Source organism: Camelus ferus, chromosome 10 (assembly GCF_009834535.1).
Source record: "Camelus ferus isolate YT-003-E chromosome 10, BCGSAC_Cfer_1.0, whole genome shotgun sequence".
In the NCBI taxonomy this organism is placed as follows: Eukaryota; Metazoa; Chordata; class Mammalia; order Artiodactyla; family Camelidae; genus Camelus; species Camelus ferus.
In genome coordinates, this window is record NC_045705.1 from 47,707,551 (window position 1) to 47,721,077 (window position 13,527).

General features: G+C 45.2%; 1 long non-coding RNA gene across 1 annotated transcript in view; it reads right to left on the minus strand.

Annotated features, from left to right (window-relative positions):
* Positions 1-13,324, minus strand: part of LOC116666434 — a 194,408-nt gene extending 181,084 nt beyond the window's left edge. Inside the window, exon 1 of the long non-coding RNA XR_004323281.1 lies at positions 13,252-13,324. This is a non-coding gene — a long non-coding RNA (uncharacterized LOC116666434). The remainder of the gene's footprint in view (positions 1-13,251) is intronic.
* Between the last annotated feature and the right edge of the window lie 203 nt (positions 13,325-13,527).

Below are 13,527 nucleotides of genomic sequence, written 5' to 3' on the forward strand. Positions count from 1 at the left end.
TTATTTATTTATTTATTTTGAATATAGTTGGTATATAATATTGTGTTAATTTCTGGTGTCCAGCATAGTGATTTAGGTGTGTGTGTCTGTGTATATATATATATATATATATAACTTCTCATTACAGCTCTTTAAACAAAAGCTACCTGGGTCCCTCTGCTGAGTCTTAGCGATAAACATCTTCTGTTCTTATAGGCCCTTTTGTATCATGAATTCACAGTACTGTCTGTGTTTACCTTCCCTTAGGAAGGTCTTTTTGACAGTCCTAACCCTGACTGAACCACGTTTCAGTGTGTGAAGACTGTCTCCACATAGGACCAGTGTGATGGTAACAGAAGGAAAGAACAAAGTTCATCCCTTTCCAGTGATAACCTTAGAGAGCCTGAGCTTGATTAATATTAGGGAGGGTGACATCTACCTATACCAATGATTTTCAGTTTGTCCCCAGACAGGAAATGGGAAATGCAAAATCTTCCCTCTTGCCCACAGCCAGAGAAGCTAGACATTTCCAGACTGTTGGGGTTGATGTCCAGCCACCCAACAGAAGCAGAGTGGGAGGCTCTCTTCTCCGTGGGCTTCCCATCCTTGGGCCAGGCAGTGCTGATATATCCATGAATCACAGTAGGCTCAGTGCCCAGAGCCCATGATGCATTTAGGGATTCACAAAAACACTTTAACTTCTTTTAAAATCATAAAAAAATACTTTCAGGTTGAAAAAAAGTTTTATCTCGTATTAATATATTCATCTTTATGTGAACATTGTCATAAAATACAATTTTAAGTTTTTAAATTTTTTAATGTTTCATGGAGGAAGTTGCCCATGGAGGCAAAAGTGCCCTCTAGGGCTCATGAAAGTCATACTGCAGCCCCAGGGCCTGGATCAGAGAACCAGCTGAATTCTGCAAGTTGGATTATCCAGATTCATGGCCCTCTCTGCATTTAGTTCCCCTTGAAAATGTCTTTGCTAGTTCTATCCCTGGTTCTGTCATGCCCCAGGGATAAAGAAAAAAAAAGTATTGTGTCCAGAGTTGAGCTCAACCCTGAAAAGGCCCAGGGGAAGGTTTCATTTCACTTTATGGCCAAGAGTAGGGTAGGGTATAAAGGTTCCTTAGATCTGCCTCCAGAATTGGGGTGAAATCTGAATTTTTAGGCAGCATGGACACACTCCCTTGAAAGGCAGGGGTGGGAGGCTCCAGTGAGGACAGGACTGTGCATTTTCCGGCTCCCAAGAGGATCCCAATATGAGCATCCGGCCCCTAGTGATGTCTCGACCTCAGGCCTGCTGTAGGTTCCTGTTTGTTTCCTCTTTGTTCTTTCCCCTGCAACATACACACACCCAGAGACTAATTTAAGGGCTGGAATCTGAGACATCCAGATCTTATTTCTTCCAAACATGTCTCAGTTGGGCTGGCCTTCAAGGAAATATCAAATGATGAATTACTGTTTGCTGGCTGGAGGAATTTGAAAAGGACAAGCTATTTAAAACTCTGAGAAGAACAACCAGGTTGAGTATATTTTAATGGTATGGTGGGGGGATAAAAGTGTCATTTTGCAAAACACTGGTTATTAAAATATGCCCAGCATGGACCTGATCTATTTTATTTTTGTGTCTCTATTTGAATTAAAGTAGAGAGGGAGATAGACAGGTAAACCAGTTCAGGAGAGTGAAAAAGAAGAGAGCAGAGGGAATGGATGCAGAGTCAAGAAGCCAAGATTCTCCAGCAGCTCTGCCATAAACTCGCTGTGTGATCCATGAAAAATGACCCAACCTCTCAGAACCTCAGTTCTTGTATCTGTAAAAAGAGGTGACTGGATAATCTGGAAAGTCTTCTCCAGCTTTCAAGGTTTAGCGCATAATAGGGGCTCCATTAGTAATTATGAGGGAGTGTAAGTGTGAGTGGACCAATGTCATACAGATGTGAAATCTGGAGGTGGAAGTGGTAAGCGCGTCGACAATAGTGGCAGGACTGGGAAGCTGAGCCCATCTGCAGACAGCATTTGTACTGTCGTAAAAATAGCATAACAAGATTATATTGAAATATCCCACTATTTAACTTAATAATTTAAATGTTTGCCTAATGAGGTGGACTTGATTGGATTAGGGCATTCACAATTAATTTTGATAGATCATTTTACACATTGGAGGTGCATTCTTCTGAACCAGGAGGTGGAACGGAAGTGCAAAATGTTTACGTTCAAACGAGCATGTGATTTTGCAGAAAACATTAATCCCAGATCATGCACACTAAGTCAATTTCAGAAATGGCTTCTAGGTTTATTATTAGAAATTGCTCTTCAAATATAAAAAGCTTGTAATAGAGTTCTGTCCATTTTTCCTTTGGCTGATGGAAGTTGTTTTATAAATATGCCTATGATATGATGTTTTCTTCATCCAAGCCTTTTGGTACTAATTGCAACTTTTTAAACAGTGTAAGTAGTAGCTGTCATGAACACTTTGAATCCTATCACAAATACCTATTTCTGAACAATTTAACACTTAGGGGTGCATTCTTTCTTCAAATATTTTAAACTATTTTTCCCTTATTTTTTTGAAAATCACTTGAATTGGAAATTGTGAGACCTCCTCCATTCTTTTTTGTTGTTGTTGTTAAGAGAATATTATGATGTAATAGGAAAGTGGTTCACTCCCTATCTCTACCTCTTCAAAAGTCAAAGAGCCAAGAATGGTCATGTCTGCCCTTGGAGTTAGGAATGAGCAAGGGCAAGTGGCTTCTGGAAAGACAGATTGAAATCAGGCCATCAGTTCCATCCCAGAGTTCCAGGAAAACATGTTCCTCAGCACCACTGCTGTCAGATCAGAATTCCAGCTCTGTTTTCTATCAGAAAGCTATCTGATATAAGGAGTCCGCAGAGAGTTCTCTGTGTCTCAGTATCCTCCTCTGAAAAATGGAGATAATTTGCCCAACCCAAACTAGTGAGGGTCGGAGGTCCTAGCTGTGACAAGGTTTGGTGAGACAGCATGCAGCGGTAGAAGCACTGCTTTGGGACCGGCTGACCACGGATCAAATCCCAGCTCTGCTTATTAGCTGTTCACCATAGGAAAGCCACTGTCCCTTTCTGAGACTCAAGTGCATCCTTTGGTAAATGGGGACAATCACACATAATTGAGAGCGCTATGAGAATTAAAGGCTACATCCCTGGCACATGCTAGCAGCTCAGTGAATTTAGTTTCCTTCTCCTACTCTCCTTCTCTAGGAGAAAAGCATTCCCAAATTCAAGGTTCCATTGCCATTTTGGTTTCCTGGTGTGGTCCCCAGAAGGCTATGGCACTTTGCACCTGAGGCCCTGGTCTTCCAGGTCACAGCGGACAGATGAGGTTTACTCCACAGGTTACAAGCCATCTCTGTTGGCAGAAGCACCCAAATGCGCCTTACTCCTCTGAAGTACAAGCTCTCTAATGAGATTTCATTCAACTCATTCTCTGTGAGGTTTCAGCAACCTTCATAATGAGGTCCAAATGCTTTTGCACAGCATTCAGGACCATAGAAACCTGAGATCTGCTTACCCCTCTAGCCTTCTTTCCCTCTGTCACCGTGTCAGTCCTCTATCCACCCACATACCACTCCTCTCTGCTTACTCTATTCTGAGCACACAGCTCTCTCCAGCCCCAGGCTCTCTGCTTATAGTGACTGCTCCCTCATCCTGGGACGCCTTCTCTTCTGTTCTTCACCTGAAAACCTCTCCTGTTTCAAGGTCTAGCTAAAATGCCACCTCTTCTCTTACATCTTCTAGAATACAGCCAGCATGGCTTAATCAGGTCCTCTTTGAGTCTGGAACGTGTCCTTGGTGTAGAGATTATTCTGTGGATATTAAAGTGTGATAGGATCCCTCAGGAAACTGCCCTGTCTCTTCACCTCTGTGTCCCCAGAATCCTCAGAAACCAAGCTGAGTAAAAAAACTCTAAAAATCTCCCCACAATCTGTTGAAGTAGACACTATTATTGATTCATTTTCCACATGAAAAAAAAAAAAAAACCAGGTTTCAGAGATACTAAGTAACTTGTCCAGTCACACAGCTAGTGGGTCATAGAATAGAGTGTTGAACCCAGAGGCTTTCACTTCAAAGTCTGTATCCTTTCCACTACTCTATAAACTTCTCCATGAGCACCTTTAATCTTTCACACAGCTCTGTGAGGTGGGCGGGAAGGCGTCTTTAGGGCTTCTTTACAAACGAGGAAACTGAGGCTTTGACAGGAGCAGTCACTTACTCAGCCTACATGACTAGACATGGGAGGAACTTCTGTCCCTGAATGTGGGTCTCTGCACAGCCACAGGCTGCCTGCCTTCCCTCAGAGACTTGCCACCTGCTGGGGGACCAGAGTAGGGAAGGTGAGGCCTGGGCTGTTACAACACCTGATGAATTCATGTGCCTCTCGGGGCCCCTCTGAGCCCCTTCCCCCAGAAGTGATGAGAAAATGACAAGGGGTACCTCAGTTCCCAAGAGATTCCAGTCACGCGAACTCCACCAATTAAGGCTAGAACGAAGTCATCTCCTGAAATAGCATTTTAATGAGTGATGGCTCTGGGATAAATTGTCATCTTGTGATCCCTCGTTAGAGAGCTTAATTAGATCCATCATAAAACATATTGATCGATGGCCCTGAGCAGGTCCTCAGGACACTCACCATCCTCTGGAACATTTCTGCCCAGTGCTTGGTGGAGCCAGGATGGGAGCGGTCCTGGGGACCTGAGAGCTGCTGGGGCACAGGTCCTTTCCAAGCACCTAGGCACCTCTCCCCTAGTCCTTGCCTCCCTATTTTCTTTCCTTTCACAAATACTTATTTAGCACCAACTGTATACCAGGCACTGTGCTGTTTTCATGCTTTAACTCATTTTGTCTTCACAAAAAGCCGTTCTTTCTGTATTTTGCAAATGGCAAAACTGAAGCTTGGAACATGGAACTGCTGGTAGGTGCCGTTCCAGCCAACTGACTTATCTTTCAGGCAATTTCTGGAGGGGTGGCTGACATAAGGACAAGAGGGAAATTCATTTTATTAAACTCCTAATGCACGAAGCCTGTCACTCAGCTGTGCATGATATATATACTATATGTGTTTGTGTATATGTATGTGTGTGTGTGTGTGTATATATATATATATAAAAGGAGATTATATATAGTCTCCTTTAGCCTTCATATCAATCTCACGTGGTGATAATTTTAACTGTTTTATAGTTGAGGAAACTGAGTCCCAGTAATGTTACTTGCTCAGAGTCATTCAGCCGGTGACTATCAGAGATTGGACTAGAACACGGCTTTGAGACACTGCAAAACCAGACAGATGAGGGTTCAAACCCAAGTCTTATCATATATTAGCTGTATAATTTGGGACAAATTATACAAATCTTCTGAGTATCAGTCTCCACATCTACCATATTGGGAGTAATAACTGAACAGTGGCGTTATTGTGAGGATTAAATGGAATGATGCCTATGAAGTGTGCAGATAGTATCTGACCCGTGTAAAGTGATCCGTAAATATTATTTTTCAATAAATACCTCGACTGTGTCCTCCTGGAAGAAAGCTACTTGCTTCCTTATCTGTTAAATGGGTGTAGTAAAACCTGCAGTAAAACTGCAGTAACACTTGCCCCAAAACAATTCATAGGGAAGCACTTTATCCCAGGTAAAGTACTCAAGCAGCACTTATCAATCACCTTCTGTATGCCTGGGTGTTGACCAAAAGCTCGCAGTAACCATCTATTTTATGGACTTCCAGAGATGCTAGGAATTGCAAATCTTATTTAAATTCCTTTCAAAATTGTTATTAAAATAATGCATTTGCTCACAATGGTGATGGGGTGGGGGAGTGGCTCAAGAGGAAAAGGTGGGGGCAGGTTTAATAAGATCAGAGTGTTGAGACCTAAGAGGAAGGCAAGGTGGCCCAGGAAGTCTCAGCAGTGGGGCAAGAGTGCACTGATGCAATGGTCTGGGCTCAGCAGGGTGTGTGCACATGTGTCATGTGTCATTGCGTCTGTAGAGTGTATGTGTGTATGTATGTGTGTGCGGTGTGTACACCTTTGCCTGTGTATTGAGGTCAGCTTCCGTGAGAGGGTGACCTGTGTGCACTTGGAGATTTCTCCTTTTTTATTATAGCAAATGTAGCTTGAAAGCTGGGCATAGCGTAGCTTTTCCCCAAACACAGAACGCATCACAATTTTTCTTTCAGAGAAAAAGGCTTCAAAATAACCTTCAGATGGTGAGTCTTCCTTTTTTTTTTTTCCCTCTCTTTCTGTCTTGCTCTTTCTCTGTCTCTCCATCTGTCTCTGTGTCTCTCTGCATCTCTGCTTTGGCATCCCTATTTATAGCTTAAAATGCTTTCATATTTTTACAGCGTATAAAATGTCCCTGTGATACATAAAATAGTACACATTCGGGCTTGTAATTAGATCGGTGTTTCATCCCAAGTTCCACGCACTCTCGAGAACACTGGGCATTGCATCTCACCCACCGCCCACAGATACTGCCAGGCCTGAGTATCCTGCCCTAACCCCTTTTCAGGTTTTGTTTTCCCAGCTCCTGATGACAATCTTCCCGTCTGCCTACTCCCTGCTCCCTTTCAGCTCCTCTCCTGCTGCCTCCGAGGTGGGTTCAGCGTTCTTTCGCAGCAGTAGCTCAGAGCAGCCCAGACCTCCTCTCTTGGCAGAGCCGGAGCAATTACTCCCTCCCAGAGCCAGCGGAATCTCTGAACACAATCACAAAATCCATTTCCCCAAACCGCCCCAGTACAAACACTCCTCAGGGAAAACGGGGAGATGGGTCTCTTTTCCTATAACAAGGAGATACAGTTATTCAGAGAGGGGAAAAAAAAGGGGGAAGGAGAAATCGAGATTCATTTCTAACCCATCTGGACACGTGTTAGAGAATATTATTGAGAACAATTAGAGACGTTTGAGTGAGGGGTTTATTTCTCACTTGCTTGTCAGGTCAGAAGACAATCTGTTTATTTTCCTGCTACAATTTTATTCAATAAACTGAAAGGATGGGAGCCGGGAAAGAGGGTATGAACAGGATGTGTGCTATCAATTTGTCAAATAAATAATCGTGCTTGGAAACAACAGATTTTATTAATTAGACAGGATGGTGTATTATTACCATTAAAGTGTTATATTGCATTAATTTTTATATTTTACTCGGCTACTAATTACTGTAAAAGATATCGGGAATGAAGCAAAATAAAATCATGCAGCATTATACATAATGTAAAGATAGCGTGAATTAATTTGTCCGCGGCTCCCCACCCGCCGTCGGGAGTGGAAGAGGCAGGCTCGGAGGTGGCCTTTCCTGCAGGAGAGCTTGCCAACCATCACCCCTGCTCCCGCCTGGTTAAGTGAGGCAGCTGGGAAGACCTGAGGTTCAAGACCCGGCTCAGCCAAGCACTGACTTAGGCAAATCACCTCTTAGAAGCCTCAGTTTTCTCTTATGTAAATATAAACACCCCTTCTCTGCCTGCCTCATAGGGTGCGTGTAAAGATCTAACGAATTCCCAAGAGTAAACGTGCTTTAAAATGTCACAGGTCGTGAAAGAGGCCGAGATTCGGCATTACTTATTAGAGGAGGCAGAAGCGAGCCAGCTCTGTCAGGGTCCTTGCTCAGGAGATGCCTGGCCCTGCCCGAATGCTGGGACGCGGGGAGGCTGTGAATTTAGGGCTTGGGGAGAGAGTTAGGGAGCTTGATGGCCACTCAGAGGCCATCACAGCTACTCCCCTCGCTGGACACTGCCTCAGAGTGGAGGCAAAACCAGCCCAGGGCCACACCGGGGCTGAGCCAAGAGTTTCAGACGCAGACCAGAAGCCACCCCACATTAGACCCAGGCGTTTCTCCCCCTGGGTGTTGGCACAGTAGAGGAAAGCCAGACTCATCGGACAGGACTGGGTTTTAATCTTGCAATGCCCCCAGATGGATCTGTGGCCACAGTCAAATCTCTTAACCTCTCTGAACGGCAGTTTCTTAGTCAGGTTTTTGATTTTTTTTTTTAAGTTATTTGCGTAGGAAATAAATTCCCACGCCGGGCACACATTCTAGCTAAGAAGGCAGCGAGCAGGGCCTTCGCCAGGGTGCAGAGTCCCCAAGGGCTCCCCGTGACAGCACAACCTCATGGGCACTGGGAGCCCCAGGGAGCCCGCCATGTCCTGGTCCAGGCGCTGCCTCCCAGGTCCTCGCTGACCTTGGCTGGGGCAGAGCCCGGGGTCCCGGGACGGCCCCCTCGCCCCACCCCGGGGGCGTTTCTCTCCTGCACGGCCGAAGCCCAGCCACGTTTTTCTCCTGGCTGGGTCTCTGGAGCCCCGACCCGGCGAGGACAGAGATTTCTCACGACCCACTGCCACCTACTGTCCGCGTCTGGGAACTGCAGGGTCGGCTACTGCCGGCCTCTGAAGCCACCCCGAGGAGGGGCCGATCTCCAGGCCATCTCAGGCCCTGGGCCGCTGTGGCACGGAGACAGCGCTCAGGTCCCTCTGGCCTGAAGCCCTGGTTCCCTGACTTGCACTGTTAAGGGGTGGCTGAGGCCCTCACCTCTCCGGAAACAGGGATACTAGGAGAAGCCCCTTGCCCTGCATCTGGCCACAGCTCCCTTTAGAGATCTGAAGATCCTGCCTCTGGGTTTGAAGGGCAGTTTCTGGTCACTCGAACTGAACCAGTCATGGGTCTTCCAGAGAATGGCTATTGTCCCTGTTTTTAGCTTCCAAAGAGTTAGAACTTATCCTGTCCTGGATGTCTGACCTAGTTCTGCGTCAGGCACGCCCTCTGCCTTTTCTATACTGTCAGGATCTCTTACGCCACCCTCTCTTAGGGCATGCATCCTGAGCTCAAGGGTGGCCTTGTTGGCTGTGTCATCTTAGACAGTCATTGTACTATTGTGAACATTTTTTTTAAATCTGTAGAAGTAGGAATAATAATGATACGCAGGAAGCCCATCAAAGAAGGCTGCAGCCAAGACTGGCCATGAAAGCAGCCTGACACCTGGGGATATGTGCACATATTTTTCTTGAGCATTCAAAAAACTGCTCATTGCTATGGTCTGAATGTTGGTGTCCCCCCAGTTCACATGTTGAAATCCTAACCCGCAGAGAGATAGTATTAAGAGGTGGGACCTTTGGGAGTTTAGGTCAGGAGGGCAGAGCCCTCATAAATGGGGTTAGTGCCCTGATAAAAGAAGCCTGAGAAAGCTCCCTTGCCCCCTTCCCCATGGGAGGTTCCAGTGGGAAGACTGCCATCAATGAGGAAGTGGTTCTGCACCAGACACTAGGATCTTGGACTTCACAGCTTCCAGAAGCGTGAGAACTAAACGTTCGTTGTTTATAAGCCACCCCAGTTTGTGGTATTTTGTTATAGCAGCCCGAACGGACTAAGATATTCACTGAAACAAGATAATACAAGCCTGTATGGAGCAGAGGCCTAGGATCTTTTGAATAGCAGTTGGTGGGTGGCGGGAGGTAAAGCAGGGGCCAGGGGTAGGTGTAGTGAGGGTGGGAGGGGGGGAGAATGGGGAAAATAGGGTATTGAGGCCTCTAGTGTATCCCCACCTATCCAGTACCATTTTCTCTTATAGAAAATTATTCTCTTCCTTTGACTCATAGCACATGTCACCATTTATAATAATGCATTAACATTCTGTATGTTTTTGTTCAGTGTCTGACTCTGCAGACTGCAAGCTCTATGAAAATCAGGACCATGTCTGTTCTTTAAACCACTGCACCCCAGTGTCTAGCACTGTGATTGGCACGTGAGAAACATTCAATAAGTATGTACTGAGTGAATGGCTGACTATAACCATTCATTTATTCCAGAGACAATTAACTATCACCTGGGTCCTTTCGAGTCCTTCCAAAATAATCTGTCCTCTTAGGATTACCCACAGAGGGCTCACCTCCTAAGCCTTTCTTCCTCGTTGGGTTCTTTTCCGTCTTCCTCATCCTAGACTCAGGCTTCCCACAGGACTTCTTTCTTTTTTTAACAAACATTTACACAAAATAAGCAGAGAGGGTTGATGGCTATGTTTGGTTTCTCTTTGGTTTTGCCTTTTGATGTAATAAACTCCATAAGGTAGAATTAACTATTGCTCCCATTCTCCGGATGAGGAGCCGAATAGCTGAAGAGGTGAATTGACTCGTCATATGTCACAGCTAGTGAATGGCAGGGACACAGCTAAGTCCCCGCTCCCTGGCTCTAAATCACGTGACCTGTCCCCCTCTCTGGATGCTCTGTTCGCCACATGCCATGTACTCCCCTCTTCATGCCCTGGGGCTGATGGTCCCTGGCAAACCAGGCAGAGTGGCTTTCCAGAAAATAACTAAGGAGAAAGACTCTCAGGAACACTGTCGGGCCTACTGTTGGTATCTACTTCCCTTCCAGTGGCCATCAGGGCAATTGGGGGACATTTCAACACAAAGACCACCATAGGCCCCAGCAAGTTCTCTGGAGCCAGACCTGCTATGTTATATATTGGCCTTGCCACCTTCCAGCTCTCTGACCTTGGGCAATTTACTTAAGGTCACTGTGCCACAAGTGCCTCAGCTGTGAAATGGGCATAATGAAAGTGACTACATCATAGGATTTCTGTTTGGTTTAAATAAATTAACATGTGCAACCTGCTTAGGAGAGTGCCTGTCACCGAGGATGTGCTCAGTTAATGTTGTTTTCTCTTTCCTTCCTTCCTTCCTCTCCCATTTCTCTCTCCTCCCTCTCCCCTCTCTCTTCCTTCCTTTCTACTTTTGGTATTCCTTTTTTGGCTCCTTTCTTTCTTTTTTTTTTTTTTCTTTCTTGCTTTTTAACTCCTTCTTATCCCTAAATTCCTATCTCTTTCTTGTCTCTTCCCTGAATGTAACTCATTTCACTCTACTGCCTCAATAAATACTTGCTGAATATATAAATAAACGAATAAAAGAGATAGAGAGAGAAGAGAGAGCTGGTGCAGGGGAAAATTTTGAAAAAGTGAGGGTAGAACAAAACAAGATAATCTTTTTTTTTTTTCTTATGTTTGTTTTTATCTTAATGTAAGAACCATATTGTAAGAGCCAAGAAACCTTACCTGGAACCCAACCCTTCCACTCTCATGCTGTGTTCCCTTGAGCAAGTCAAACAACCTCTCTGGGCCTACATTTTAGCATCTAAAAGGCAGCAAATTGCACTTGATTTTCCCTTCATTCCTTAATCTTTTCTCTGTCTCTAACTCTGTGAGGTATAGTTCCATCAGTAGGAAACGTGATGTTGACTCTCCCTAGCATCTGCATAAGGTGGGGTGGTGATGGGGAGATACCAAATGTAGATTTCTTGGTGGAACCTGTTTCACCTGTGACACTCACAACAGGCTTCACAGTTGAGTGGCACTGATCTCACACTTGCGCTCAGTTCTATCTCCAGCTCTGCCTCTTAATAGCAGTGGGACTTTGAGCAAGATGCTCAACACCTCGAAGTTTCCTTTTCCTCATCTGTACAACGGGATTAGATAAAATAATATATGTAAAATGCTTAGCACAGTGACTGACACAGAGCAAGTGCAAATTAAATTGTTACTGGTTTGCGTTATTAAAGTTTGTATAGTATCACAACCCTTGACAAAACCCGTAAGGCCAAGTTCTAATGAGTTTCCCACTAGCTGGTATCATGGCCATTTTTTCCATCAAGCTGTCATTGAAAATCTACTCTGTGTTAGAACTTGAACCAGGTATAGGGTAGAAAAATGGATGAATCATGAGCTCTGACTCCAAGTTCAAAAGATTACATGCACTTTTTCAGATCCTAATATATTCCTGGCACTTTGCTGTATTATCCCCTTTAATCTTCCTAACAACCCAGCAGGGAGGTTTTGTTGGGGCTACAGGAGTGAGTTAAATAGAGGAAGCAGCAGGGGTGGAGCCTGAAAGGAGTACAGAGTGATGAGGAATTCACAGGACTCAATCTGGACCACGCCAGAATTCCCCCCTTTTCAAGCCACAATCAGCCAATATTCATGGAGTTCCCAATGTGGGAGCAGTATTGAGATTCTCACTAGCCCTCCAGGGTTGGGGGAAGTATTAGTGTCTCCCAGTACTTTCTCTCAGCTCTCTCTCCTGGCTTCTGGTCCCTTCCCTTCTTTTATTTCTTTGGGGAAAGTCTTGGGCATAAATAATTTGTACCAGAGTATGAATGAGTATCGGTGCCCTCTTCCCTTTCCCAGGGGACATTTTGCTTTTGCAGCTTGATCTCTCATATCTTTTGGACCAAAACACAAATGTTCCACATTTCTACCCACTAGAATCCTTAACCCAGCCTGTGTGTGCCTCCACAGCTGCCTGCCTCTTTCATTCCCACTCCAGACAGCTTACTGACAATGTTCTTGTCTATTTCACCCCAAAGGCCCCGGATACTTGTATACATCCTCATACTCCCCATCTCCATGAGTCTACTGATGCTGCGCCCTCTGCTGGAATGCACTTCACACACCCAAACACTGCCCAAATACTTTAGGGCCCAGTTCAGAGATCATCTCCTCCAGGAAGGCCTCCCTGATCTCACAGCTGGAAATAATTTTTCTCTCAGAGAAACTACTAGAGCAGCACGTCACAAATTTTAATTTGAATGTGATTTTTTTAATATGAATAGCCCAGATATCTTATGAAAATGGAGACTCAGATACAGTGGGTCTGAGGGGGGGCTGAGATTCTGCATTTCTAACACACTGAGCCATGATGTTGATGCTTCTGGTCTGTGAACTGCACATTGCGTAGCAAGTGATCCCCAACCCTCTCTGTGTATTGGAATCACATGACCAGCTTATTTAAACTCCAGATCCTGGGGCCAGAGATTGGTCCAGGTTTTGTGAGGTCTAAGCTCATTCTCTGTGGAGGACACTTTAAAAAATATAAAATTAAGAATAAGAAATTGCTGAAGCTCGTCCTGGGATCCTAAAAGGGGCTGTGTAGATAAAGGATCCTGAAACTTATACTTCATTAGCTTCAAGGTAAATCCATCCTTGCTTGGCCCCACCCACGGACCGAATCTCAGGAGGGTGGAAATGTGGGGGGGGGGGGGCGGGGGCAGTTTATTTTGTTTTGTTTGCAGAATTTCTCCAGGTGAGTCTTCGTAGCCAGTCTCTGGACCCAACTCCACCTTTAGGAACTGCTGTCCACAACCTCTTGTTCTCTTCTTGCCTGTCTGCTTACGTCCTTCTATCTCACTGATCACCAAAGGCCCCTGTATCAGGCATTGGTCTAGACCCCACAGACACAAGGATCAGTAAAGGACAGACTCTTACCTCAAGAAGCTCTTGGTCTACCAGAAAGCTGGCCCACAGATGAACACTGCATCAACTGTCTGTCTGAGTTCTGCGGGGCAAGAGGAGGGAACAGAGTTCAGCCAGGACAAGAGGACAAGTTCTCCCAGAGGGGCTGACATTAGCCAGGTCTTGCTGAATTACTGGGACTTTCCCAAGTTGCAGGGAGGCCTGAAAGAACACAGTCTCTTCAAAGACTAACCAATCAAATCCATGTGTGGCAGAAGAGGAAGGCATGTGGCAGAAGAGGAAGGCATA